At 32.5% G+C, this 26,509-nt stretch overlaps 1 long non-coding RNA gene across 1 annotated transcript; it reads right to left on the bottom strand.

The window, feature by feature from the left end:
- Positions 1-4,166: 4,166 nt before the first annotated feature.
- Positions 4,167-14,126, bottom strand: LOC107942301 (uncharacterized). Its single transcript, XR_001695807.2, has 2 exons — positions 14,010-14,126; positions 4,167-4,616 (listed from the first exon to the last, which is right to left on the bottom strand). It is a non-coding gene; the product is annotated as an uncharacterized lncRNA (long non-coding RNA).
- Positions 14,127-26,509: the final 12,383 nt, after the last annotated feature.

Genomic DNA, 26,509 nt, shown 5'->3' with positions numbered 1-26,509 from the left:
GTTCATTCTCACCTATATGACTTCCTAAGGTCGTCAAGCCTAGGGATTTAAGTTCTTTCTATCTCAACCAGCTGATCTGCAAAGAAACCCTACATAGAAGCTACTTAATCACACATCCACTCGTTAATCTCCCGTTATTGGATTAGTTCCCCATGGATTTAACAAACGTCATAAACTTGACTAAAAAGATAATCATTAGGAATAGATCAATAAAAGAGTTGAGAAAAATCATGATATGTATTTATAACGCGCGAACGATAATCTGTAAAAGATTTTGATTGATCCATAAGTCGAATTCCGTAAAGAACAACATAAAAAATAAAGTAGATTACAACTAAAAAAAACCTAAATTACAAATAGAAATAAAACTAACAAGGAACGAAAAATTAACTAAGAGAAAAAAACTTGTCCTTAAACTGAGAAAAGCAATCCTATTTATAGGCCTAGGGTTAACCGCCGGTCCTTGACCTAATTCGGTTGACTATTTGATGTTAAAGTTTCTTGTGCGGACGAAAACATCCTTGCTTCATTAATTGATCTCGTAGTGTAGGCGTTGCGACACCACTGGCAGTCTACTAATTTGGTTATGTCTTCAAAGTTGTGTTGTGACACCCTCTAGCTGTGTCGCAACACCAAAGGCAGTTTTCTCTTTTGATATTTCTTTTTCCGTCTTGCAACATCCTAGCTCTGTGTTAATCGCGGGCATTCTACTATCTTTGTGCCTCCAAATAGTGTCCTACACACTCACTGAACAAGTTAGTCTACCTCTAGGCCTCTCTTCATCCACACTGTCATATAAATAGTCAAAATTGCTCATTTTATTATCTGGATGAAAACTAAATAAAAACATAACTAAATTGGTTTCCTACGAGCTCATAAGTACGGAAAATAATTTAATTTGCTACAACGAATTGTAGCAGATCAAATATGCAAGTGATGAAGATAATAAAATGTGCACAATAAATTGAAATGTATAAAAAAATCAAAATGAAGCTTTGATGCAATACTAAAGTACCCTTAAACAATATAATTTATTTTAAATACGAAAGGATATCAAAGTAATTTTCCTAACCATGTTGGTGCCTGGTTGACTTGTGACACCAACTCAGCCAATGTTTAAATAATAGTAAATATAGATATACAATTGATAGAGGTAATAAAATGCGTATAATAGATTGAAATGTATAAAAAAAATCAAAATCAGGCTTTGATAAAGTACTCTCAAATAATATAATTTATTTTAAATACGAAAAGATATCAAAGTAATTTTCTTAACCGCATTGGTAGCCGGTTGAATTGTGACACCAACTTAGTTACGGGTTTAAACAATAGTAAGTATAAATATACAATTGATGGAGGTAATAAATTGTGCATATAATAAATTAAAATGTTAAAAAAATCAAAGTGAAGCTTTAATTGAGTGGTAAATTTAAGGTTTTACTAATATAATTGACATGGGTTTAAATATCATTGTATTTGTATTTTTATTGGTTTTCAATAAAAATATCAAAATTCTTTCGAATAATATAACTTATTTTAAATAAAAAATGACATCAAAATAATTTCTTTAACTGAGTTAATGACTGATTGACTTATGACACCAACTCAGTCATGAGTTTAGATATAAATAACATAAATTTCTTAACAGTATGTTAAATTTACCACATAATTATTAATTTATTCTGTTACATGCTTTTATTTATTTATCTTAAATTAAATATTTTACCATAATTTTTTTATAAAAAAAAAGGTAAACCACATTATAAGTTACCCAATTATTTTCAAAAAATTTTGTTACTAAAATATAAAAAGTTACAAAAAAATCATTTAATAATCATATGTCTTTTCTGATCCAATTTCATTAACTGTCATAATTTTATCATGAAAAGATAATGTGATAGCTCTAGAATTAGTATAATAATAAATTTAGCCCTTAATATTTATTTCAATTTGGCCTGACTCTAAAGAAATTTACCCTCAACATTTACATATTATTTCAACTTAATTTTGATTCTAAAAAAATATAAAATTAAATTTTTACTTGCACTCTTAAAAAATTAACAATTATTTTTAAAATTATAAACCAACAATTTATTAATTGAATAATTAAAGAAAATCAAACAAATTTAACATCTTTTTTTAATATGAGAAGTGAGAACCAACCAAGAGACGAAGTAGAGAAGAAGAAAAAAAATGAAATTAATGAAGGAAGAAACTTAGATTTTTAAATTAAAAAAAAAAGAAAAAAGAAAATTTGAGTTTAGTTGGCTAATTTATTTGATTGACACTTGTATATATTACTTATATCTTCTTTTTCATATATAGCATCTAAAAAATTTCAACAAAAAAAAAACAGTCGTATGATACTGTGTGAATTGTATTTTAATACTCAAATGAATTACTTGGATTCAAAAAAACTATTTGAATTAAATTAACCAATTATTTAATATTAAATTACATGGATAATATTTATTGCCAAATTTATTTAAAATATTTAATATTAAACTATTTGAGTGTCTAATTTAATTAATATTTGAATTAAAATAGTTTAATACTTTATACCTACAATTTAATATTGATAATATTTAATAAGTTTTTAAAATATATTAAATAATTGATAATATATTGTTATATACCTAATAATATTTGAATTTTAACCATTGGTGCAATGAGCGTGAATCGAGCATCTAACCTTCAGATAATTTCAAAACCCATCGTTTGACAGCCCCTTCCTTGCCAAAAACCACCAAAATAGCCGGTACTTTCATCCCTCAACCACTGAAAAATCCCGCTAGCATTTGATTCAATGGCTTGGCTTCCATGGCTGATAGGTCCTGTAAGAGGGTTAAAGAAAAGAATGATAGAAAAGAAACCTGAAGAAAATACATCTCTTCTTCTAAGATGGAACGGTCTGTTATTGGTGGGGTGTGCTTTCCAAGAGGATGAATGGCTCTGGGTCTTTGTCTCCATCTCCTATCTGCCTTAGAAATAAAAAAAAATGGTGAAGAAAGCTTCCAAGTAAAAAAAATGATCGTACATCTTCAGCTTTCGTTTCTTCCGCTAAGAACCCATCAATGGCCTCCGATCATCAAATGGTGTTAAGGGTAAACTCAATGGTGATGGGGGATGTTGAGAGAAAGCGAGCGACATCAGTAGAAGGGACATGCACCAATTGCAGTTTTATGGTTTTATGGACACAGTGGTCGATTTTCTGCTGGCTGGTGTGGGTAATGTTGACTTGCGAAGGAGGAAAATTTATCTTATTTTATATTTGTAATAACCAATTCTGCCCTGCCCTTAAACAACAACCAAAAATAAAATTTAGGGCACGTTTGGTTCGCTGTATTGGAATAGAGGCATAATGGAATAGAGGCGTAATAGCAAATCAATTATTTGGTTGAATGTAATGGAATAGAGGCGTACTAACAATCTTGTGTTTGGTTGAATGGAATAGAGGTGTAATAGCATAATAGAAAAAACTAAAATGACTAGAATACCCTTACCATAAATTTGTTTTGGTAAAAGATTATTGTTATTGTTATTTAAATTTTAATAAGATTATTAATATCAATAATAAATAATTTAATCATATTTAAACATAATTATTATTAAATATATTATAATTAAAATATATAATTTAATAAAATTCTTAATAATCAATATTCTTATATGAATTTACTCAAATCATAATATATGATACTATAAAATATAATTTAACATAATTATTATTAAATATAATTTAATAAAATATATAATTTAATAAAATTCTTAATATTAAATATTCTTATATGAATTTAATAAAATCATAATATATAATACTATATAATATAATTTAATAAAAATATATAATTTAATAAAATTCTTAATATTAAATATTCTTATATGAATTTAATAAAATCATAATATATAATACTATATAATATAGATTAATAATGTAGATACTTGCTAAGAAAACATGGATTAAACAAATGTCAAGCATAGGCTTCTTCTAAAAAAAAATTTCTATGAACAATCACATAGGCATAAAGCAACCATGGTAAACTATAAAAAAAAAAAGATCTATCTGTTATCAAGCAGCAAATCTGTGTTTGTAACTTCTAATATATAAGTTCTGCATGCATATTCAAGAGAAACAACTAGTATACAAATCACTTACCATACAAAAGTTAAACTATAAAGCAGTAAACAGAGTGACATTAAAGTGAACTTGAAACAACCAACACTGACTCATAAAACAGATTCTTAAGCCTTAGCAACAGCTTTCTAGTGACATTTACATGCAATCGCAGGCTTTGAGAAATGATGTAGACTAGGGTCATTTCTCATTTACAAACATTATGGACAAACATTGCAAGTATTGACAGGTTTTCTATCCACACTTTATTTCATCAAAAACATTGCAAGTATCTCTTCATCAGTCGAGTACAAATTATCAAAATCTGACTCGAACTCTTCATCATCCACATCGTCTCGTGGTTGCACCTCCAATTCATCCATCAATTCATCATCGGTCTCCTCATGCTTCCCAGCTAACTTTCTCCGCAAAATGGCCTCAAGAACTGAAGGGAGTGCCTCTTCATCCCCTTCAAAGTACTTCTTGATTCGGGTTTTCAGCTCTGGCACCAAATAACTAACAAAGTTAAACAACATAACAAAAAAACAAACTATCATGATTTATCCAAACAAATATATACATATATCTGTTAGAGTATGCCCAAAGATCAATCATGAGATGGTTGTAATAACATACTTGATTTATCATGTTTATTAATATAAGGCGTTACCATTATTATTTCAGTTTCTTTTCTGTGTATATAAATAAACTATTTTATAATAATGTCCTGAGAATAATATGATTATTCTTAAAAGTTCCTTAGTCAAGTATTATTGTTGGATAGGACAACGATAATGCATTAAGACTAACGTGTAGTTGATTGATGATAAAGAGTTGTCATTGATATGGAATGTCAGAATCATTACATGAATATGTGTGTTAGAGAACAACATATTGGACTGACCCGTTATGAGTATGTTTCTTGGATTATTATGTAATTGTCACGACATTACTCATAATGATTAATATTTATATGATCCTCAGACTTGAGATCATCATAATCCCAACATCGTGAGTTGTATATTTTGATACAGTCAAACGTACACCGTAACTTGTTGTTCTATAAAGACTGATGTTGGATATACCGCAATCTATGTAGAGGGATATGGTTGGTCGATATAGGATAAGTCCCTCCTACATAATGGGAGTAATATCTTAGGCCACTTGATTAAGTGAGACTAGAAATGCATGGCCATGCTCAAATAAGTTGATATTAGATGTCATACTTATTTGTATATCGTAGTTTGCTTAAGATATCAAGGAACATGGAATGGATAATGCAAGTGTGACTATTCCATGACTTGTGTCCAATCCAGAGATAAAGGACTTAAGGATTATTGCATAAAAGGTTAATCATAAAAAGGTTATGTCGAATCATGATCTCTTGTGACTTAGGTAGCAATGATGCATTGCTAGATGCCACTCATTGTTCGTAGCATTAGAATCGTACTAGTGTTACTGCTAACGTTACAAGAACCTACAGGGTCACACCCTATAGTTGAAATGAACGGAATAAACCATAGTTGGTATTGTTTTTGGGGTCGCTTGAATTAAATTAATTATAGAATTAATTTAATTCGGTAATCAAATTTCCAACACATTATGTACAAGGTTGTTGTACGTATAGTGAGGACATGAATTTGGTTAGCATAAGAATTCAAATAAATATATGGTTTACCAAACTTATATTATAATTAATGTAATTATAATTTTCGAATTAAAATATTATTATATTTATTTAATTCTTAAAAAAAACCCTAAAACAAAAGGATATATATAATCCCGTTTTTCTTTGTTTGAGTCTAGCAGCTGTCAAAGAAAAATAACTCTCGAAACTGTTTTGGGGATTCCTTCCGTTCGTAGTCAACTAGGTGGATTACGTAGAGGCCGGAATCACGATAGATTGCGATTTGGTTGGACAGCAGATCAGACTACTCGTTGTTGAGGTGTTGCTGTCTACTCTAAATAAACATTAGGTAATTTCGCAACCTCTTTCACCCCGATTCGTTCCTCACACATGGATCCCTGGTTAGGATCGCCGGATTTTTATTTTTCACTGCGCCATAGGGGTGCCGACGATCCAACAGTGGTATCAGAGCCACTTGTGTGATACGGACTCGGGTTTAAATACTTGGGTGATGCAATTGTATGAGATGCATGCTTTAATTTTAGTAAATTTCGACTGTTTAAATCGTTTAATAGTAACCTGATAACCGTTCCTTTTGACAATGGATTAAATGTTAATCATGATGTTATGGCCTATTTGGTTTTATGTTATTACAGTTAAATGTTAACAGATCTATAATGGTGCGACGGTGGTGTTGACAGTTTCCAGTAAAAGTTAACTGGTTAGTGGAACAAGGGTTGTTCCGGCATGAAACCTCAGGGATTAAAATCCCGAATACACGATTATGTTGATAAAAGTTATCAAATCGTGAGGTTTTACCATCTTCTTAAAGTACTTTTTTTATATATAATAAATAAAACTTGGTGGGCCATAAAGTTGAAGGATATGTTTTAATCTTAACAAAATTGTTTATTTGTATATGCTATTTTTGACATGCACGGTGTTTGAAATGCATAGTTATAGCCCAACAGCCCATTTGATAAAAAAAAAGGTTGTAATTTTATAAATACGGCCTGCGTGTCGTGCCTTGCTACTATTCTCTTGTATTTCTCTTCTCATCTTACTCCCTCGTATGTAAAACGAGTTTTTACATATTGTAATTTGCAAGAGTTGCTGTGGGCTAGCCGAGATAGAAGATGGGCCAACCAGTGTGGACTGATAGCTTGAAAACCGACTTACACCTTTAGGTTTCCTTTTGGTTCTCCCATTGGCTTGGGTTGCGCCACCTTAGTTTATGGGCTATAACTATTGCATTTATTTATTGTTTTATTCATGTATGAGATGCTATGGATGTCTAAAGTATGCCAAATTTTAAACATGTTAAAATTTGATAATAATGAACCACATTAATTGATGAGATCAATTAAATGGCTAAATGGACTAAAGTAAATCATAATTGGTGAGATGAAACGATCTTAATAAAATCTCTCTATTAAAATATTAAGTCAACATAGCCTTCCAATTTTGCCCTCGTTAAGGCCTCGATCAATACTGTGTAGGTTCTGCTAAAGCGAAGTACTAGTATTTATCTTGGTTAAACGCGAAGAATAAACAAGTGATATTCGCAGGTTAAAATTGGTTAATTACTTGACTAGGTTATTCTAATAGGATTAGAAACCTAGAGGCAAGTAATTTGGATAAATCATAAGATGATTAGAACAAGAGTTGTTCACCAAACTTTAGGAGTTACATATGATGTAATTACCAAGTATTGCTTACCTAGATAACCATAATCTTGAGAGTAAAGCCAAAGCTGACTTAAGAGGAGGTGAAATATGGATCCTTAACCCACTTGAAATGCTTTTCAAGAAAGCATTTCCGAAACTAACGTATGAGGGTATTAGTTTTGTAGTAAAATAGTGGGAGCATCATTTAATTAAGTCCTTTTAATGATTAATATAAATTTGATAAATTTTCACACGCATAATTTCATTGTTGTAGATATATTATGGCTGCAAACACGAATACACTATCATTGCGATCAGTCCTTGAGAAGGACAAGTTGAATGGTTTAAATTTTCTTGACTGGTTCCGTAACTTGAGGATTGTCCTCAAACAAGAACGGAAATTATATGTCATTGAACAACCAGTTCCTAACAAGCCACCCACTAATGCCTCGAGGGCTGATAGAGATGCTTACAGGAAGCATCTCGATGACATGGTAGACGTTGGATGTCTTATGCTTGCCACTATGAATCCTGAGCTTCAGAAGCAACATGAGGACATGGTTGCTTATGAAATGATTGAGCACTTGAAAGAACTTTATCAGGGGTAAGCACGGCAAGAGAGGTTTGATATCTCTAAGGCCTTGTTCCAATGTAAGCTGGCTGAAGAAAGCCCAGTGGGACTTCATGTCCTTAAGATGATTGGCTATATTGAAAGCCTGTCTAAGCTTGGGTTTCCATTGAGCCAAGAATTGGCCACTGATGTTATTCTGCAATCGTTGCCGGATAGCTACAGCCAGTTTGTCCTCAATTTTAATATGAATGAGATTGATAAGACTCTGCCACAGTTGCTCAGTATGTTACGAACTGCTGAAGGCAACATGAAAAAGGTTGGACCCAAGCCTATATTGATGGTCCGTAATAATAAGGGCAAGGGAAAGGCTAAAGTTCAGGCAAAGCCCAAGGGCAAAGTTAGGCCCAAGCCTGGAAAAGTAAAGGCTGCATTGAAACCTAAAGGAGGGGTGGCTAAGGAAGGAAACTGTTTTCATTATGGTGTGACTGGACATTGGAAGCAGAACTGCCCTATCTATCTTGAGGAAGTCAAGAAGGCCAAAATAAGCGGAACGTCTGCTTCAGGTATTTATGTTATTGATATTAATTTATCAACTACTACTTCATGGGTATTAGATACTGGTTGTGGTTCTCACATTTGTACTTCTGTACAGGGACTGCAAAAGAGTAGGACTTTGGCTAGAGGAGATGTGGACCTACGAGTTGGAAATGGAGCAAAAGTTGCTGCATTAGCTGTGGGAACATATAATTTATCTTTGACTAGTGGACTTGGTTTATGTTTAGAGGATTGTTATTATGTGCCCAGTTTGACTAAAAACATTATTTCAATTTCTTGTTTAGACAAAATTGGTTTTGAGATAATTATTAAGAATAATTGTTGTTCCTTTTATCTCAATAATGTTTTCTATGGTTCGGCACAATTGAATAATGGCCTCTACGTTTTAGATCAACTGAATCCCATCTACAACATAAATACTAAAAGATCAAAAATAAATGACTCAAATCAAACTTATCTATGGCATTGTCGTTTGGGCCACATAAGTGAGGAACGCATATCCAAGCTCCATAAAGATGGTTTCTTGGATTCATTTGTTTTTGAACAATTTGAAATATGTGAATCTTGCTTATTGGGAAAAATGACTAAGTCTCCTTTTACTGGTAAAAGTAACGAGCTAGTGATTTATTGGGCCTAATACATTCTGATGTATGTGGGCTAATAAATATACAGGCTAGAGGAGGATTTCATTACTTCATCACTTTCACTGATGATTTTAGTAGATATGGGTATGTTTATCTCATGCGCCATAAGTCTGAATCCCTTGAAAAGTTCAAGGAATTCAAAAATGAAGAACAAAATCAACTAGGAAAAACTATCAAGACACTTCAATCTGATCGAGGTGGAGAGTATATGAGCTTAGAGTTTGATGATCTTTTGAAGCAATGTGGGATTGTCTCACAACTTACTCCTCCTGGTACTCCTCAATGGAATGAAGTTTCTGAAAGAAGAAATCGAACTTTGTTAGACATGGTTCGATCCATGAGGAGTCATGCTAATCTGCCGACTTCCTTTTGGGGACATGCACTTGAGACAGCTGCTTTCACACTAAATCGTGTTCCATCTAAATCGGTTCAAAAGACACCATATGAGATATGGACTGGGAAACGTCCCAGTATGTCTTTTATGAAAATTTGGGGTTGCGAAGCTTATGTTAAACGTCAGACGTCTACTAAGCTTGAACCCAAATCTGAAAATTGTATTTTTGTGGGGTATCCAAAAGAAACCAAAGGATATTATTTCTTTAATCCCACTGAGAATAAAATACTTGTTGCTCGGACCGGTATCTTCCTAGAGAGAGAATTTGTTTCTAGAAAAGGAAGTGGGAAAAAGATTGAACTTGATGAAGTTCGAGAATCGTAAAATATCACTGAACCAGAGATAGAACAACAACAAGTTCCACAAGGGGTTGAGGAACAAGTAATTGCTGTAGAAACACAACCACTGCGTAGATCTTTAAGGGAACGCCAAGCACCTGAGAGATATGGATTTCTCGTTACAACGCATGGTGACGTTCTACTGATAGATCAAGATGAGCTTAGGACTTATCAAGAAGTGGTGACGAGCCCAGACTCTGAGAAATGGTTTGAAGCCATGAGATCTGAGATGGATTCCATGTATGAAAACCAAGTATGGACTTTGGTTGACCCACTCGAAGGGGTTAAGCCCATAGGGCGCAAGTGGGTTTTCAAAAAGAAAACCGACATGAATGGTAATGTACAAACATACAAGGGGCGATTAGTCGCTAAAGGTTTTCGCCAAGTTCATGGTGTTGACTATGATGAAACTTTTTCTCCTGTAGCTATGTTTAAATCCATCAGGATCTTGCTAGCTATAGCTGCATTTCATGACTATGAAATCTGGCAGATGGACGTCAAAACAGCTTTCCTTAATGGGAAACTTGAAGAGGATGTATACATGACACAACCTGAAGGTTTTGTCAATCCAAAGGATGCTGGAAATATATGTAAGCTACAAAGATCCATTTATGGATTAAAGCAAGCTTCTCGAAGTTGGAATCTTCATTTTAATGATGCAATCAAGGAGTTTGGTTTTATCAAAAATGAAGATGAGCTATGTGTTTACAAGAAAGTTAGTGGGAGCACTATAACATTCTTGGTACTGTATGTGGATGACATACTTATCATAGGAAATGACATACCTACCTTGCAATCTATTAAGACTTGGTTAGGAAGTTGTTTTTCTATGAAGGACTTGGGCGAAGCAACTTACATCTTAGGAGTAAAGATCTATAGAGATAGATCAAGATGACTACTAGGTCTAAGCCAAAGTACATACATAGACAAAGTACTGAAAAGGTTCAGTATGGAAGAATCTAAGAGAGGATTTCTACCTATGAGACATGGTATTTCACTTTCGAAGGAAATGTGTCCTTCAACTCCACAGGAGAGAGAACGAATGAGTAAAATTCCATATGCTTCCGCTATTGGATCTATCATGTATGCCATGTTATGTACCCGTCCAGATGTCTCATATGCCTTAAGCATGACGAGCAGATACCAAGTAGATCCCGGTGAAGGTCACTGGACCACAGTCAAGAATATCCTTAAGTACTTGAGAAGAACTAAGGATGTTTTCCTACTATATGGAGGTGAGGAAGAGGTAAGTGTAAAAGGTTACACTGATGCTAGCTTCCAAACCGATAAGGACGATTCTCGATCACAATCAGGTTTTGTGTTTTGCCTTAATGGTGGTGCTGTGAGCTGGAAGAGTTCAAAGCAAAGTACAGTAGCCGATTCTACAACAGAGGCTGAGTATATTGCAGCCAGTGAGGCAGCAAAAGAACCGGTTTGGATCAAAAAGTTCATTACTGAACTAGGGGTTGTGCCTAGCATATCAGATGCTATAAAACTCCGATGTGATAATAATGGAGCCATTGCACAAGCTAAAGAACCTAGATCTCACCAGCGATCCAAACATATACTTAGGCGCTACCATCTTATTCGAGAGATTATCGATCGAGGGGATGTAGAGATATGCAGAGTACCTACAGATGATAACATTGCTGATCCCTTAACCAAGCCTCTGACACAACAGGAGCATGATCGTCACACTAAGTCACTTGGTATTAGATATATAAGTGATTGGTCTTAGTGCTAGTGGGAGATTGTTAGAGTATGCCCAAAGATCAATCATGAGATGGTTGTAATAACATACTTGATTAATCATGTTTATTAATATAAGGCGTTACCATTATTATTTCAGTTTCTTTTCTGTGTATATAAATAAACTGTTTTATAATAATGTCCTGAGAATAATATGATTATTCTTAAAAGTTCCTTAGTCAAGTATTATTGTTGGATAGGACAACGATAATGCATTAAGACTAACGTGTAGTTGATTGATGATAAAGAGTTGCCATTGATATGGAATGTCAGAATCATTACATGAATATGTGTGTTAGAGAACAACATATTGGACTGACCCGTTATGAGTATGTTTCTTGGATTATTATGTAATTGTCACGACATTACTCATAATGATTAATATTTATATGATCCTCAGACTTGAGATCATCATAATCCCAACATCGTGAGTTGTATATTTTGATACAGTCAAACGTACATCGTAACTGGTTGTTCTATAAAGGCTGATGTTGGATATACCGCAATCTATGTAGAGGGATATGGTTGGTCGATATAGGATAAGTCCCTCCTACATAATGGGAGTAATATCTTAGGCCACTTGATTAAGTGAGACTAGAAATGCATGGCCATGCTCAAATAAGTTGATATTAGATGTCATACTTATTTGTATATCGTAGTCTGCTTAAGATATCAAGGAACATGGAATGGACAATGCAAGTGTGACTATTCCATGACTTGTGTCCAATCCAGAGATAAAGGACTTAAGGATTATTGCATAAAAGGTTAATCATAAAAAGGTTATGTCGAATCATGATCTCTTGTGACTTAGGTAGCAATGATGCTTTGCTAGATGCTACTCATTGTTCGTAGCATTAGAATCGTTCTAGTGTTACTGCTAACGTTACAAGAGCCTACAGGGTCACACCCTATAGTTGAAATGAACGGAATAAACCATAGTTGGTATTGTTTTTGGGGTCGCTTGAATTAAATTAATTATAGAATTAATTTAATTCGGTAATCAAATTTCCAACACATTATGTACAAGGTTGTTGTACGTATAGTGAGGACATGAATTTGGTTAGCATAAGAATTCAAATAAATATATGGTTTACCAAACTTATATTATAATTAATGTAATTATAATTTTCGGATTATAATATTATTATATTTATTTAATTCTTAAAAAAACCCTAAAACAAAAGGATATATATAATCCCGTTTTTCTTTGTTTGAGTCTAGCAGCCTTCAAAGAAAAATAACTCTCAAAACTGTTTTGGGGATTCCTTCCGTTCGTAGTCAACTAGGTGGATTACGTAGAGGCCGGAATCACGATAGATTGCGGTTTGGTTCGACAGCAGATTAGACTACTCGTTGTTGAGGTGTTGCTGTCTACTCTGAATAAACATTAGGTAATTTCGCAACCTCTTTCACCCCGATTCGTTCCTCACACATAGATCCCTGGTTAGGATCGCCGGATTTTTATTTTTCACTGCGCCATAGGGGTACCGGCGATCCAACAATATCATGATTTAGTCTCCCTTCCTTTCTCAACAACCAAACAAATAATTTCCAAATAAAAAAAAGTAAATTCCAGCAAAGAAGAAGCACAGATTAAAAAAAAGTAATTTCATCTTATTCAACTCCTGGAAGAAATCATATAAAATTTAGTTTTAGCCTTAAGTTCTACACCAGTAGCATCAGTTGACACATTATACACATAGGCAAATTCAAAGTACTAAGAAAGAGCTAAACATTGTAGTAACCGATTAACTTTCTGATATATTAATGAGTCATGCATTTCATCATCACCAACTACACATATAAATAAGAGTACCATAGAGTCGCATTTGCAAGCTATGCTACTCGTACTCGAGTATGTTCAGTTTTTTAAGTTTTTTGAGACATCTTCAAACTTGTATCCGGAGATATACCAAAAAAAGGCCAGCCATGAATACTTCAGGAAAAGAAATAAAAGTTGCAAGTCTAGAATTCCAAGCAACTACTGTTCTAGATAAAAAGGGCATATCAAAGCTCCTTTTCAAAAGCATAGGCAATTTTCCAACTGATGACAGCAAAATAATTCTAGAATAAGAGCTAAACTATATACATATATAACTCAAATATATGTGCTACAATGAAAAACAATCGGCTTCATCACCTTTCTCAACATGGTCTACTGTATTATTAATTTTATGAATTTAAGCAATGAGAAATGCTACCAGAGAAAAGACAAAAAGAAGCTGGAGTCGAAACACCATAGTTGAAGCAGGAAAATCATCTAAACAAAAGGCTTTGCATGTCCAGAACCAGAATGCAGGCATATTATAGCCTTGTGACAAGTATTATAACAAAAAAATAACAGCCAAACCTCTTGTCCAGCATCAGTTGAAATGATTGAAGTCGGTGAGAAATCTTCCAATTTAGCAGCCTTTTCTCTTGCAAGAGCAACAACACTTTCAGGAAAATTGGCAAATTCTGCCACATGAATACCAAAACTTTCAGGATAAACAGGTATATTTCAAAAGCTATAAATCATGAATAAAGCCTTAGTGCAACACATAAAGCAAATAACCTATCAAATAATTACAGTTCTTCATAGCTTGCAGACCTTAGCAGCAATAAGTCCACTGATTTGAGCCATATCACAAAGCAAAACAGCACCACACTTATCCGTAATCTGTCGAAACCTTCCGTAATCCCATTCCCTCGAATATGAACTACCACCACAAATCAATATTTTAGGCCTAAAATCAAGCGCCCTCTCTTCCAACTTCTCATAATCTATATACCCAGTTTGTGGATTCACTTTATATGGCAAACTCTCAAAGAAAATTGAAGCAGAAGATACTTTTGTACCATGTGGGGTATAATACCCATGACTGGTATTCCCTCCTGATGGAGTATCCAATCCTATGATCCTATCTCCGGGCAATAGTAACCTAGTATAAACTGCGGCGAAGATGAAACTAACCCTAAAGAGAGCATTGATGAAGTGTCAACCGATTGAGATAACAAATCCATGGAACAAAAGCTTGCATTCAAACAAAACCCAAACGAAAAAAACAATAAAGGAGAGAAAAATTAAAACAGAGAAAGCCGAAGACAATTTTGAAGCAAAGATTCATACCTGAAATCGACCTCTGATGAAGACAATGTTGAGGATTTGTTATGAAAGCAGAAGAAATGAGGATAGATCTGCAATGCCGGTGGAAGAAGAAGCAGAAATCTATGAGGGAAGAAAAAGGAAACGAAAATAAGAAATGGGTAAGGATTCTCTAATCGGCGCTGGATGGGGGGAATAGCTATTACGGGACCGGGTGTATTAGGGAAGGAACGGATTTGGGACGTAATGGTAATACAACCAACCAAACAACAGATTAAATGGGGATTAAGTGGGGCCCACCGATTAGGGGTGTATTGGTTATGCCAATACACCCAACCAAACATGGTGTTAAAGTCCAAAGTCCAAATGTTACAGACCCAACATGACCCAAACATTTATAGCCCAAATAAATCAAAATCCTAAAGCCCAAATGGCCTAATATCTAAAACAATTTTCAACAAAAAAATGAGAGGCAGAAACCCTAGATGCGCCGCACCTAGGTCCACCCCTAGCCACCAGCCTTCCCACGCGCGCCACCACCGCCGCACGCCATCGTCACGCTCGTCTGACACCTGCAAGAATTGAATACAACAACAGGAAAAGCACGCAAAGCAGAGGAAACGACCAGAAAAAAATAAAGAAAAATAGAAATCAAAGTGTAACTTGGCTATAAAAAGAAAAAGCTTTCTCTTTGTAGTTTTTACGAACATTTTTAGAAAATAAAAAAGCAAAAACAACACTTAAGGTGGATTTTTTACTTTTATTGCTATATATATATTTATATACAAGTAATAAACAAAAAAGGAGGAAAAGGACTCACTTGGGCGTATCACGGTCTCGTCGTCGGAGACCTCCTCTCCTTCGCCGGAACCGAATATAAAAGGACAAGGGGAGATTTTTTTTCTTTCCATTGTTCCAGGGTAAGGAGGCTCGGCCCTCAAACGTGAGAACCGGGGGCTAAAAAGCCCTGTTTTGCGCAACTCCGGCCACGTCCACAGTGGAGCGACGGTGGATATGCGTGGGACTAACGGCGGGCTCTAAAGCTGGGTTGAAACCCTAGCAGAGAAAGAAAGTGTTTTAAAATTTTTTTTAGAAACAAAACAGCCAAATGAATTTTTTGAAAAAAATTTGTTAGTTTTATAAAGGGTATTAAAAGACGTCGTTTGGGGCCGGTTTAGTGGCCTCAAAACGACGTCGTATAGGGCCACCCGCGCGTGACCCGACCCGCTCCAAGGGGGATCCGAGTGTTTTCCTTAATTGAATTATTTACAACCCTGGTCCTTCAGCATTTATGTTTTTTTAAATTTACTCCCTTTTGCTATTTTTAATCTTTTTAAAATTTGGCCCAGAATTTTGTGTAATTTTCGATCAGATCCCTAACCCACCAACACGCTGAAAAGCTGACGCATGTCCAGGGTCTGGTTTATTTGCCCATTCGGCCCTCCGCCCTTTCACACTTTTCCATTTTAGTCCCTCTGTATTTATTTTATTACAGTTTCGACCTTTTAATTTTATTTTTATCCCTAATTAGTCCATCTGTGTTATTTTTGTATTTTCTTTTTATACTTATCAATTCATTATTATATTGTTATATCATATTATTATTTTTGTATTATTATTATTATTATTATTATTATTATTATTATTATTATTATTATTATTATTATTCACTCATTTATACTTTTTAAATTTCAAATTTTGCTATATATATATACATTCATACATTTTTATAATATATATGTACACATACATATTTTTTATAATTTATATACATATACATACTTATATATATTTCTTATTATATCTTATAATTTATATATGTACATATTCTTTATTTATTATAAATATATATTTTTTATATTTCATATTTTCTACATACATATATACTTATATTTCTACATATTTTAATTCATATACCTATATATGTATATACATACTTACATATATTTTTATATTTAATAATCTTGCAATATGTATACGTACATAAGATTTTTCATATTTTCATAATGTTATGTACATACACATCTATATATCTTTTTACATTTTTATAATTTTTATAATTTTATTAATTTATTTATTTATTTATTTACATTTTCATTATTATCTTGAAAGAATGCTTTAATTTTATTTGCTTGTATACCTGTCATTTTGTATGTTATTGATTGACCCTTTTTATTTATCTTATTTTCGTTGCTATTGCTCGTATTATTTTTACACCATTGTATTTATTATTGTTTGTTATGCGTATCAACAATGTAGTTTGTTTTCGAATTTTTTATGACATCGGTTACTCGATATATTAAAATTAGTTTCAAATAAATAGCATTTCGTATTTTGACATCCGAAAAAGTCGTATCCTAACTTACGGGGTTTCTATTTTCTCGATAAACCCAAATACACGAATCTTTTCAAACTCAAGTTTTAAACGATCTCGGGAATTAAGAAAAGATCGTGTCCTAACTTACTGGGCATGAACCCTTTTTTTTAAACCCTAGATAGCTAAATATCTTTTAAATATGCAAATTTTCGGCATGTATTCTCGTATCGGGAATTCGATACATTGTGTCCTAACGCATTGGATATGACATGTTGTTTTCTCGATATAAGGATTTCTCTAAAAAATAATAAAAGGCAATATTTTGCATTTGGAAATTCGAGTAAGCGTGCCCTAACGTGCTGGGTTTCGATTTCTCGTTTGACCAAATAGCCAAATATCCTCTTAAAACTTCAAAGTATGGTTTTTTGAAATCATAAAGTGATCTTGGTTTCGACGGTTTAAAGTACCGTGTCCTAACATGTTGGATGTGATATTCTTTCAGAACAAGATAATCCTAAATTCACACCCATGTTATTCAAGTTTTTTTAATGATCGTATTTTTAAAAAACTCTTCAAAGTTTTTAATCTTCGACGTTAAGACACTAATTAATCAATTAGGTACAAATTTTTAGGTGTTACGAGGGTGCTAATCCTTCCTCGTACGTAATCGATTCCCGAACCTATTTTTTTGAATTTCGTAGACCAAAAGTATTGTTTTAATAAATCCAAACCGTTTATTAAAAACAATTGTTTTACGTGGTGACTTGATCACACCTAATCAAAAAAGATTGGTGGCGACTCCCATGTTCATGTTTGTTTTCAAAAATCCAAGTTGACCCTGTTTTATCAAAAAAATCGTGTCAACAGCTTGGCGACTCCGCTGGGGACATAAGAGAGTCAAGCCGTAAATTGATTAATTTTTGTCTTTTTTGTCGAAAATTGAAATTTTGATTTTTAACATATGATCCTCTCATTGCATTTCATCCATTTTGAGTTATAGTTTTCATCATGTTTTGTACTTTAATGTTTTATATCTCTACACATTACATTGCACGACCACTCGGTCTTACCCTTTTAATTAGGAGTGAGAAACTAGTCCTTCGGGAGGTTTTCTTGTAACACCCCCTACCCGTATCCGTTGTCAGAATAGGGCACGAGGGATTACCGGAGTTTACTGAACATTTTCAATAATTCTGAGTCATTTATTATTCATATTCTAAAAATAATCATAACGTCCCTCTATTGGGCCCTCGAAGCCCAAAACATTCATTAGGAACCTACTGAGATTAAATCGGAATCATAGGGAATTTTTCGCAGAATCTTAAATATATATATAGATTTTAGAATTTTTTTTATTTCTGAATTAGGTGCAGGATTCATACGAGCGTATCACATAACAAATCTTTTCATAAGAAATTGCATAACTGAAACCTTTCCACTCTTTCATAAGCTCATTTATATTTTCATCTAAGCACTTACCATTCCAATGCACCTTATAATTAAACATATTACCATTCAACAGTAATTTGGATCTTGCCAAAACTTCAAGCAACAACATTGGTTAGCGTACTTTAATATTGACAAACGTATTTTCTCGCCATGTCTCACTTAAATTTATTACTCGTCTTAATACACATAATTTTCCTTGTATCAACGTATCAAAGATAGTATCATATTTACATGTCATGATACATATCATTTTCTTGTTGTTTCTTCTTAAATATAAATCATTCAATTCATTGTGACAATATTTCATGTACCATAATTTTTATAAGTTCAATGTATATTTATTCCAGTAGTAGTTCATAATCTTGAATATGCATAATTATCAGGTAAGTTTCACATGCATGTATTTTTCATGTCATATTTCAGTATATCAAATAATTATCATTTCTATGTATTTCAAGTTTAATTTCATGATTTTAAGTACTTATCATTTTCTATTTTTATCCTGTTGAATTTCTCGAAATTTCGATGGATTTTCAGTGGTACACTTTAGTGTACAAATTTGGGTTTGTCAATTCATATTCATGTGTGCACATTTTCCAATTCAGAGAGCACACTCCCGCGAACCTCATTTCTTACAGCGGGATTACCAGTCCAGGATAAATCCCCTGTAATATAAACTCATAGAGTATTGTCGGGATTACTAGTCCAGGCTAAATCCCCTGCAATGACAATTACTCTAATGAGCTTGGATCTGAATAACCAGTCCAGGCTAAATTCAGACCCTAATTCAGATTACCCGTCCGGGCTAAATCACTTTCCACATATTCTTCGGGAGGGCTATATCAAGATCACCCGTCCGGGCTAGATCATTTTCACACATATTCTTCGTGAGGGCTATATCAGGATAGGATCACTCGTTCGGGCTAGATCCTTTTTACCGTCAATTCCTTTTCAAAGATCCATCGAATTATCCTTTCATTCAACCGGGATTTCTTCCCCTTTTTTTATCAATTATATCAATGTTTCAATGAACATTTAAATCATATTCACATCAATAACATACATTTCAAGCATTTAAGAATATAATTCAGGTTACACGAACTTACCTTGTTACTTGTTCGTGTTTACAATTTCACTAATCTGATGTCTTTTCTTTTCCACATACAAGTCTCGTATTTGAGTCATTCGGATCTTTATAAATAAATTTAATCATCATTTTCATTCATTTCATATTCTGATACATTCAATTAATGCTCTAGGCAAGATTACCATTCTGCCCCTAAGCTTTTAATTAATGACGATTTTAATCCTTAGGCTCAAAAAAATAAATTCTTGTAATTTTAATCCTTATTTTAAGCCTAATTATTCCCATACATATTGATAACAACCCATGAATTCTATAAAATATTAGAATTTTTCATAATTTCAACACTTTTCAATTTAATCCCTAAAACATGTTTTCACCCGATCTTGTTCTAATTTCATTCAATTTTGTAATTTAAATAAATAAAAAATCCATTTCATTCAATTTGGTCATTTTTGAATTTTTTACAAAATTACCCATAGAGTTTTACTTTTATTCAATTTAGTCCCGGAGCCTAAAACATGCAAATTATCCATGCTAGCTGAATATCCATTCATATTTTTTTTCCTCCTCTTCCTCTCCATTCCACATCCTCAATTTATATAACATGCTTATAAGTAACATTATCTAAGATTTTACTATTTAGTTGTAAATTTATTCAAAGCTGTCCATTTGAGTCATAATCATTAAATTATTTTTATCTTGAGATACAGAACTACAAATATCTTCTTACCATAAAATTTTCAGAATTTTTGGTTTAGCCAATAAGTATAGTTTATTCTTTAAAGTCACCTTTATTCTGCTGTCTGACAGTTCCAACCCTTCTTCACTAAAACTTAATTATCTATTTGTACAGAATTTGGATGATGTTCCCGTTTGTTTCTATTGAAAATAGACTCATTCAGGATTTTAAAAATATAAATTTAAGCCTCTAATTATGTTTATTAAATTTTTTATGATTTTCCAAAGTCAAAATAGGGGAACCCAATTTCATTTTGATCTTGTCTCACAAAATTTATTATATCTCATGATTTACAATTCCATTACTTACACCGTTTCTTCTATGAGAAACTAGACTTAATAATATATAATTCCATATTTTTTTCATCCTTTAATTTGATTCCCATAATTTATGGTGATTTTTCAAAGTTAACCTACTGTTGCTGTCCAAAACTGTTTTAGTGCAAGATGTTTATTACCATGTTTATAACACCCTTATTTTCTTTCTCTACACTATTTCTCATCACTTTCACTTATTTTATCTTCACTAACATATCAAGATCATAGGACCATATATACAAAAACTTTGCATTAACACTATTTCCATACTTTTTCAATAATATCAAACTTAAAAATATATTAAAATCTTGATGTTCTTACCTTGTCATATTGATTTCAGTCTTTAACTTGATTTTCTCTCTCCTCCAGCTTCTATTTCTTGAATCTAACTTGATATTCTAGCTCCCCATAGTCTTCTTGTTATCTTTCGCTCTTGAGGGATATGGAAAATCTTTTGATTTCTAGATGAAAATGGTAAATTTTTGGTGAAAGGACCAAATTGTAAAGAAAAGAAAGTTTCTTTCTTTCTTTTCTCTTCATACGTTGGAATGCATGGGAGAAAAAGATGATTTTTCATCTTTCGTTCCATATATATATACTAAATAAAATAATAATAAAATAATAAAATATCATTTAAAAATCAAATTAAAATATTAATAAACTAATATTTATTTATTTAATCTAAAATTATCTTCTAGATTTCTCTCTCTTCTTATTGACCATTTTGCCCTTTATGATCTTTTAAAATGCCATCCTTGAGTCATCACTTAATTTGGTAAAATTACAATGTAATCCCTCAAAATTCTTCACCTTTTTTAATTTGGTCCTAATCCATCCATTTTTCTCAGTTTCTAGATCATTCCACCCTTAAAATGTTTACATCATTGGTCCTTCAAATTTTTCATATTTACACTTTAACTCCTCAAATTTTGAGTATTTACTCTTGGGCAACAAAACTTTTCTCACTTTTGCGATTTAATCCTTTCTTGAACTAATATGTCATAATATACTTCTCAATGTTGACATAACTTCAAAATTTTCCCTTTTTGTCGCTTTATTTCCTTATTTTATTATATCAAAGATAATATCTTACTGTAAAAATCTTTGGGGTATTACATTTCACCTCCGTGCAGGATAGTGGATCGATTTCGGTTATTATAATGGGTGATGATCGAGAAATCTGTCGGTTCAGGTACCTTTTACTTTAGAACTAAACCACATATAATGAGCCCTAGGGGCCTACCCTAGATAGAACCATACAAGTACTAAACAAAAAGGAAGGAAAACGACTCACTTGAGCGTATCACGATCTCGTCGTCGGAGACCTCCTCTCCTTCGCTGGAACCGAATATAAAAGGACAATGGGAAAGAAAGAAAGTGTTTTGAAATTTTTTTAGAAACAAAACAGCCAAATGAATTTTTTTTATACTTATCTATTCATTATTATATTTTTATATCATATTATTAATTTTGTATTATTATTATTATTATTTACTCATTTATACTTTTTAAACTTCAAATTTTGTTATATATATACATTCATACATTTTTATAATATATATACACATACATATTTTTATAATTTATATACATATACATACTTATATATATTTCTTATTATATCTTATAATTTATATATATGTACATATTCTTTATTTATTATAAACATATATTTTTATATTTCATATTTTCTACATACATATATCCTTATATATCTACATATTTTAATTCATATACCTATATATGTATATACATATTTATATATATTTTTTATATTTAATAATCTTACAATATGTATACGTACATAAGATTTTTCATATTTTCATAATGTTATGTACATACACATCTATATATTTTTTTACATTTTTATAATTTTATTCATTTTATTTATTTATTTACTTATTTACATTTTCATTATTATCTTGAAAGAATGTTTTAATTTCATTTGCTTGTATACTTGTCATTTTGTATGTTATTGATTGACCCTTTTTATTTATCTTATTTTCGTTGCTATTGCTCGTATTATTTTTACACCATCGTATTTATTATTGCTTATTATGCGTATCAACAATGTAGTTTGTTTTTGCATTTTTTACGACATCGTGTTAAATTTTACTCGATATATTAAAATTTGTTTCAAATAAATAGCATTTCGTATTTTGAGATTCAGAAAAGTCGTACCTAACTTACGGGGTTTCGATTTTCTCGATAAACCCAAATACACGAATCTTTTCAAACTCAAGTTTTAAACGATCTCGGGAATTAAGAAAAGATCGTGTCCTAACTTACTGGGCATGAACCCTTTTTTAAAAACCCTAAATAGCTAAATATCTTTTAAATAAGCAAATTTTTGGCATGTGTTCTCGTATCGGGAATTTGATACGTTGTGTCCTAACACATTGGATATGACATGGTGTTTTCTCGATATGAGGATTTCTCTAAAAATAATAAAGACAATATTTTGCATTTGGAAATTCGAGAAAGCGTGCCCTAACGTGCTGGGTTTCGATTTCTCGTTTGACCAAATAGCCAAATATCCTCTTAAAACTTCAAAGTATGGTTTTTTGAAATCATAAAGTGATCTTGGTTTTGACGGTTTAAAGTATCATGTCCTAACGTGCTAGATGTGATATTCTTTCAGAACAAGATAATCATAAATTCCAACCCATGTTATTCGAGTTTTTTTAATGATCGTATTTTTAAAAAACTCTTCAAAGTTTTCAATCTTCGACATTAACACACTAATTAATCAACTAGGTACCAATTTTGGGCGTTACGAGGGTGCTAATCTTTCCTCGTACGTAATCGACTCCCGAATCTATTTTTCTGAATTTCGTAGACCAAAAGTATTGTTTTAATAAATCCAAACCGTTTATTAAAAATAATCATTTTACGAGGTGATTCGATCACAGCTTATCAAAAAAGATTGGTGGCGACTCCCATGTTCGTGTTTGTTTCAAAAAATCCAAGTTGACCCCGTTTTATAAAAAAAAATTTGTCAACAATATTAAAAACCACTTTTAAACAAATTGAAGATACATTTAAGGAGTTCACTACAAGGGAGTATATTGTTGTCGTTCTGATTAGCCAATATGAAAGTGTTTTCCAGCAGATATTGCCATAAATCATCAATTCTATTATGCACTTTTTATGCGAACATTTATATGTTTGTTAAGCTGTATCATGCACAAAAGTTGTAATGTGTAGCTGGAGACCTATGAAATCCTAACAAGCACAGATCATGTAAATTCTCTTGCTTCCATCTCATTTTTAAGTCACACTTACACCGCTCCATAGAATTGACCGTTGGTCAATTATCTATGACATGTTAACCTATATTGCCTTAAAGCTCAATGACACATATACTGGATTCAGTAATGAAGTGCGGTGTTTAAATGACTATATGTGCTAACTTCTCGTCACATGAATCATATTATCAATGACAACAATAGGGACTGCTACATTAGTAATACCGATGAGGAGATCTGCCATTTGATAAAATGCCTCTGTAAAATTTGGTTAGTACTTAAACTTCTTCATGACTAGCTAAAACCATTTAAATCAAAATTTTGTTTGAATTGGTAATCGTTTCTCATGCTCCAAATGTTCCTGACGTTGTTATACTAAAACCATTATCCCTGTGCTGTGTCCTTTTCTCTTTGTACATTTACTAAAATTTTAAATTTCTGCTCTATTTGCAACGTGTGATAGCTTTCTTTGCTTTATTGGAATGAGACATGCAACTCTAGCAAATATTTTTTATGTTTCTATACTAGAGTATCAAGATAGAATCCGAGTTGGAAGTGATGCGTTATGATATGTGTTGAGTTAGAGTGAGGTAAAAGCATGTAACATTGCCTAGATTAAGGTAGGTTCAAAGTTTTTTAAACTTGTTTGTATTAATGATATTTTAAAGATTATGGAAAGTTGCTTTTAATTGTTGCTAAGTTGCTAAGTTTTGTGGAAATTCTGTAAGTTGGCCTGGTGCATTAAGGTTTGAGGCGAAGTATCGTAGACAACTAAGTGTAATAGATTTCAATGGTGAAGGCCTTCTTATGTTTGTACAAGGTTCAATTCGCTATAGTGATGTACGATAGTATTTGAATGTGAACATTATTATTTGTCCTTTATATGGATTCTATTATTTCAGTGTCTTTGCCTATCAAGAAGCAACAGGTATTAAGCAACTGTCTTGCTACAATAGTTGGACAGGTTAAATGGTACTGAATTTGGATTTTAAAAGAAGCTCGTGGCCTTGTGACAAATGGTTGTACAATCGTGTTTCTCATATGGAGAAGTATCTTATCATAAGCATTATTTATGCATATTTACTTTTTGAGGTAAAAAGTGGAATTGTTACTGGGATTTAATTCTTTTCTGAGTTTCAAGAATTCTTCTCGCCAATCTAGTCATGGTCGATTTGAAATGCTTGACCTCTTTGCAGGTACCTTAAATTTTTCACCCTGTGATTTAGATAAATTTTCTGTTTTTTGTGTGTATACCATTTTGAGGACAAGTTATTTATGGTACAATTCTTCTACTTCTCCTTCTGCTTTTTATTTTTTTTATTTTTTATATTTAATTGTTTCTGGATAGCATGAATCCTTAAAGAAAATGGATCATAACTGAGTTTTCTATCTTACCAAGTTTATTGTCCTAAGCATTTCATTTGGAAAGAGTCTTGTTGCCCTATTTATGCTTTCTAAACTTATTATGTAATAATGGGATGTGCAATGTTTGGCTCCTACCTTTTGTCTAGCATCACATCAAAAGCATCTAATGCGATATACTACTATCTTAAAGCTTCTAATAACTTCTCATTTCAATTATTGTATTGGTATAATCAAAACATGTTGGAATCATATTGAAAAGAGTTCGGATTTGTCAAATTTATTGTATGAAATTATGTTTCCCCTTGATGGAGTGAATACACTTTTGTTCAATGATTTTATAGCATTTGTTTTCCTAGATTAGTTAGTTGATAAATGAATATACTCTATTCTACCAAAAAATGCGTGCATGTAGAGCATAAAGTTATAGATTATAGGTTGAGAAAATCTTAGTCGAGTCATTTTATATATAGTGGAAAAGCCAACAATCTTAAATACACCATCACCATCTGTTAGAATGTTGATCTTTTTGCCTACAATTATTTTCAAACATTAAATATTGTTGAAATCTATAGTTATCACATACTATTACTCATTATTATCTATATTCTTCTTCAGAGTTTGTCAACAGGAGAAAGAAGATCTTATAGATCTTGGGTGCCAATGCAAAGCAGTCTTGCAAAAGCGCATTAGTCTTGCATTGTCACTTGGTTCCATAAGAAAGGGTCCAAAAATGCGAGATATGCCATAACTGTAAATATGACAGCTCCGCACCTGAGCGCAGTGTAGTATTCTATGTTAGAGTAATGAAAGGAAGTCAGTTGCATTAGAAGTCTGTAACACAAACTGTAAGCAGTTAGTCTGTTAGGAAGTTGTTGTTTACGTATTTACTATAAATACATGTATCGTGTATCGTGTAAGATGTAATCTGATAAACTCATTAATCAAGATATTCTTTGTGTATAATTCACATGGTATCAGATGTCTGTATGTTTCTGGAAGATACCTTAAGTCTCATTAGTCTTGCATGGAGCCACTATCTAGTCCGTCCACTGTGCAGTCTCTTACACCCACGATGGCCTCTAATCTTGCTACTGGTGCTGTTAATAGGTTCTCTCCACCAAGAAGGTTAGCATTCTTCTTGACGACTCCAATTATTCTTGTGGTGAAACAGGTTCTTTGGCAGTCAAAGCACATAAACTTCAAAGTTTCTTGATTTGCGAACTGTCCCACCTCCTTCGATGAT

The sequence above is a fragment of the Gossypium hirsutum genome, chromosome D06 (assembly GCF_007990345.1).
Source record: "Gossypium hirsutum isolate 1008001.06 chromosome D06, Gossypium_hirsutum_v2.1, whole genome shotgun sequence".
Lineage (NCBI taxonomy): Eukaryota > Viridiplantae > Streptophyta > Magnoliopsida > Malvales > Malvaceae > Gossypium > Gossypium hirsutum.
The sequence above is the reverse complement of the archived record's forward strand: the minus strand, read 5'-3'. Positions and strand labels throughout refer to the sequence as shown.